Raw genomic sequence first — 5,409 nt, 5'->3', positions numbered from 1 at the left:
TAAAACGATTTGGCGTAATCTAACTTATGAATACATCCCCAAACTAATAATAATAAAACTGCATTTTCCTCATGGCCTCAGATCCTCCACCACTGAAGACTGGTAGTTCCTCGAGGCCTCGGAGACTTCTCCCACCACTGACAGACTGGTAGTTCCTCGGAGGCCCCATGATCCTCCACACTGAAGACTGGCTAGTTTCCTCGGGCCCATGATCCTCCACCACTTGAAGACTGGTAGTCTTCCTCGAGGCCCCATTGATCCTCCACCACTGAAGGACTTGGTAGTTTCCTCGAGCTCCATGATCTGCCATCACTGAAGACGGTAGTTTCCTCGAGGACCCCATGATCTCCACCACTTGAAGACTGGTAAGTTTCCGTCGCAGGGCCCATGAATCCTCCACCACTGAAGACTGGTAGTTTCCTCGAGGCTCCATGATCCTCCATCACTGAAAGACTGGTAGTTTCCTCAAGCCCCATGATCCTCCACCTGAAGACTGGTAGTTTTCCTCGAGCGGCCCCCATGATCCTCCACCACTGAAGAACTGGTAGTTTCCTCAAGGCTCCATGATCCTCCATCACTGGAGACTGTAGTTTCCTCGAGGCTCCATGATCCCCCATCACTGAAGACTGGTAGTTTCCTCGAGGCTCCATGATCCTCCACCACTGAGACTGCGTGTTTCCTCGAGGCCCCATGATCCTCCACCACTGAAGACTGGTAGTTTCCTCAAGGCCTCATGATCCTCCATCACTGAAGACTGGTAGTTCCTCGAGGCTCCATGATCCTCCATCACTGAGGACTGGTAGTTTCCTCAAGGCCCCATGATCCTCCCACACTGAGACTGGTAGTTTCCTCGAGGCCCATGATCCTCCACCACTGAAGACTGGTAGTTTTCCTCAAGGCTCCATGATCCTCCATCACTGAAGACTGGTAGTTTCCTCGAGGCTCCATGATCCCCCATCACTGAAGACTGGTAGTTTCCTCGAGGCTCCATGATCTCTCCATCACTGAAGACTGGTAGTTTTCCTCGAGGCTCCATGATCCCCCATCACTGAAGACTGGTAGTTTCCTCGAGGCTCCATGATCCTCCATCACTGAATACTGGTAGTTTCCTCGAGGCTCCATGATCCTCCATCACTGAAGACTGGTAGTTTCCTCAAGGCCTCAGGATCCTCCATCACTGAAGAGTATCAATGAAGGAGGAAACTACAGGGAGCTTTTAGAAGATTCTGATATAACTGTTATGATGTAACATGTCAGATGTGGGGCTGAGGTCAAATGTAGCGTTCATTTAATACCTATCCAATTCCTCTCAGATTTACAGTAGCCTAGTGTTTAAGGGGGCAAGGAAAGCAAGGAGTAAGGGGGTTAGGAAGTATGAGGTGGGTTTGTAATAGGCAGGCATACATGTAATCCACTGGCGTCAATCTGTTAATAGCTGGAGGGATGAACCTGCTCACACATAGAAACTCCATGACGGATGCGCCCCCCCCATTGCACTTTGAGTTCACTTCCTTAATTAGGGCTGCTACCTAGGCTACAGTAACTGTTGAAGTTGTCTGGCCTAGTAAACACCTGAACACTGCTTCCCAGATAGTTCCTGAAATTCTCCTCGAATTTTTTTAAAATTTATTTCACCTTTATTTAACCAGGTCGGCCAGTTGAGAACAGTTCTCATTACAACTGGGACTGGCCAAGATAAAGCAACAGCAGTGGCGACACAAACAACAACACAGAGTTACACTGGATTAAACAAGCGTACAGTCAATACACCAATAGGAAAAAGTATATATTCTCAGTGTGTGAAATAGCGTGAGGAGAAGGACAATAATAGGCCATAAGTAGCGAAGTATTACAATTTAGCAGCTTACATGATAGATGGCCAGTTGATGATGTGCAAGTAGAAAACTGGTGTGCAAAAGAGCAGAAAAGTAAATTAAAAACAATATGGGATGAGGTTGGTAGATTGGTGGGCTATTTACAGATGGGCTATATGTACAGCTGCAGCGATCGGTTAGCTGCTCAGATAGCTGATGTTTAAAGTTAGTGAGGGAAATAAAGTCTCCAGCTTCAGCAATTTTTGCAATTCGTTCCAGTCACAGGCAGCAGAGAACTGCAAGGAAAGACGGCCAAAGGAGGTGTTGGCTTTGGGGAGACCAGTGAAAATACCTGCTGGAAGCGCGTGCTACGGGTGGGTGTTGCTATGGTGACCAGTGAGGCTGATAAGCGGCGGCTTTACCTAGCATAGACTTATAGATGACCTGGAGCCAGTGGGTTTGGCGACGAACATGAAGCGAGGGCCAGCCAACGAGAGGCATACAGGTCACAGTGGTGGGTGGTATAAGGGCTTTTGGTGACAAACGGATGGCACTGTGATAGACTGCATCCAGTTTGCTGAGCTAGAGTGTTGGAGGCTATTTTGTAAATGACATCGCCGAAGTCGAGGATCGGTAGGATAGTCAGTTTTACGAGGGTAAGTTTGGCGGCGTGAGTGAAGGAGGCTTTGTTGCGAAATAGAAAGCCGATTCTAGATTTGATTTTGGATTGGAGATGTTTGATATGAGTATGGAAGGAGAGTTTATAGTCTAGCCAGACACCTAGGTATTTGTAGTTGTCCACATATTCTAGGTCAGAACCGTCCAGAGTAGTGATGCTAGTCGGGCYGGCAGGTGCAGGCAGCGAACGGTTGAAGAGCATGCATTTGGTTTAACTAGCGTTTAAAAGCAGTTGGAGGCCACGGAAGGAGTGTTGTATGGCATTGAAGCTCGTTTGGAGGTTAGTTAYCACAGTGTCCAAGGAAGGGCCAGAAGTATACAGAATGGTGTCGTCTGCGTAGAGGTGGATCAGAGAATCACCAGCAGCAAGAGCGACATCGTTGCTAAATACAGAGAAAGGAGTCGGCCCGAGAATTGAACCCTGTGGCACCCCCATAGAGACTGGCAGAGGTCCGGACAACAGYCCCTCCGATTTGACACCCTGAACTATGTTCTGAGAAGTAATTGGTGAACCAGGCGAGGCAGTCATTTGAGAAACCAAGGCTATTGAGTATGCCGATTTAAGAATACGGTGATTGACYGACAGGGAGAATGTGTTCCAAAACTCCATGCATGAGTTCTCTACGTTAGTCCCCTGGGTCATCTCGCTCTCTCTGGGCATCCCTGACCCCCCCTCTCCAATCTGGCCGACCTCCTCTCTGTGTGTTTCTGTCTTTTCGGATGGGTTGGGATAAAAGCAGAATTCACATTTCTCACTCACTCACATCTCCAGAGATATGGGAGTACGGCCTGACTATTCCCCCAGATCGGAAGCCCAAGTCCTGGGTACCAGCTGAGAAGATGTACCATAACAACTGCCGTCGCCGTTGGATACGCCTCAGACGCAGAGATATGCAGAAGATGGAGGAGCTGAAGAAGGTACTTAAAGCATAGATGTACATAACGTCCAGGGAGCCCACTTCTGGATGAGATTCCACAGAGACCGTTACATAAATCACAGGCTGACATGACTCTGACGAATGACTTTTTCAAATCAAACTTTATTTAAAGTGCATTTAAAATCGCAACACACTTTACATTCAAAACTATAAAATGAAAAAACAAATAGCAAAAAGAGGTAGCCGTAAAAAGGAAATATTTATTTGTCTGTGGTATTACACACATTGACCACAAGGGGGTGGTCTGGTTACACGGTCTGAGTATAGAGTAAGGCTGACATGCCGTATGTTGGTGAACCAGTTGGTTTTATGTGTTTGAGTATATTTTATGTTTCTAAATGACCATGTGTGTGTTGCCTTCCTATTAAGCAGGCCAGACTAATCAGAGACGAGAAGGAGAGAAGGGTTGGTTAGTGAGAGGAGGAGGAGGGAAGAGGGTTGGTTAGTGAGGAGGAGGGGAGGAGGGAAGAGGGTTGGTTATATGGATGGAGGAGAAGGAGGAGGGTTGGTTAGGTTGAGGAGGGAGGGTTGGTTAGTGAGGAGAGCGTGAAGAGGGTGGTTAGTAGGAGGAGGAGAAGAGGGTTGGTTAGTGAGGAGGAGGGTTGGTTAGTGGGGAGGAAAGGGAGGAAGAGGGTTGGTTAGTTGGGAGGAGGGAGGAAGAGGGTTGGTTAGTGAGAGGAGGAAGAGGGTTGGTAGTGAGGAAGAGAAAGGAAGAGGGTTGGTTAGTGGAGGAGGGGAGGGAGAGGGTTGGTTAGTGAGGAGGAGAAGAAGAGGTTGGTTAGTGAGGAGGAGAGGGAAGAGGTGGTTAGTGAGGAGGAGAAGGGAAGAGGGTTGGTTTAGTGAGGAGGAGGAGGAGGAGGAAGAGGGTTGGTTAGTGGGAGGGAAGAGGGTTGGTTAGTGAGGAGGAGAAAGGAAGAGGTGGTTAGTGTTGAGAAGGAGGGTTAGTGAGGAGGAGGAGGAGGGAAGAGGGTTGTTAGTGAGGAGGAGAAAGGAAGAGGGTTGGTTAGTGAGGAGGAGGTTGGTTATTGAGGAGGAGGGAGGGTTAATAAGGAGGAGGGAGGAAGAGGGTTGGTTAGTGGGGCAAGGGGGTTGTTAGTGGGAAGATGGTTGGTTAGGGAAGAGGGGGAAGATGGTTGGTTAGTGGGGAAAAGGGTTGGTTAGTGATCGAGGGAGGGGTTGGTTAGTGAGGAAGAGGGGTTAGTTAGTGAGGGGGAAGAGGGTTAGTTCGTGAGGAGGAAGAGGAGAAGGGTTGGTTAGTGAGGAGGAGGAGGGAGAAGGGTTGGTTAGTGAGGGGCAGGGAGAGGAGGGAAGAGGTTGGTTAATGATGGCGGATGTGAGGAGGAAGGGAGGAGGGTTGGTTAGTGAGGAGGAGGTGTTTAGTGTGGAGCGGGAGAGTGGGTTAGTGAGGAGGAGAAAGGAAGACGGGTTGGTTAGTGAGGAGAGGGTGGTTGTTGGAGGGGAGGGAAGAGGGTTGGTTATTAGTGAGGAGAAGGGAGGAAGAGGGTTGGTTGTAGGAGGGAGGGAAGAGGGTTGGGTTAGTGAGGGAAGAGAAAGGAAGGAGGGTTGGTTAGTGGAGGAGGAGAGGAGAGAGGGAAGGAGAAGAGGGTTGGTTAGTGAGAGATAAGGAAGAGGGATTGGTTAGTGAGGAGGGGGAAGAGGTGTTAGTGAGGAGGAGAAAGGAAGAGGTTTGGTTAGTGAGGAGAGGGGAGGGAATAGGGTTGGTTAGTGAGGAGGAGGAGAAGAGGGTGTGTTAGTGAGGAGGGAGAGGAGAGGGTTGGTTAGTGAGGAGGAGGAGGGAAGAGGGTTGGTTAGTGAGGAGGGAGGAGGGAAGAGGGTTGGTTAGTGAGGAGGAGAAAGTAAGAGGGTTGGTTAGTGAGGAGGAGAAAGGAAGAGGGTTGGTTAGTGAGGAGGAGGAGGAGGGAATGGAGGGTTGGTTAGTGAGAGGAGGAGAAGAAGAGGGTTGTGTTAGCTTGAGGAGG

Source organism: Salvelinus sp. IW2-2015, unplaced genomic scaffold (assembly GCF_002910315.2).
Source record: "Salvelinus sp. IW2-2015 unplaced genomic scaffold, ASM291031v2 Un_scaffold3590, whole genome shotgun sequence".
NCBI lineage: Eukaryota > Metazoa > Chordata > Actinopteri > Salmoniformes > Salmonidae > Salvelinus > Salvelinus sp. IW2-2015.
This window is presented reverse-complemented; position numbering follows the sequence as displayed.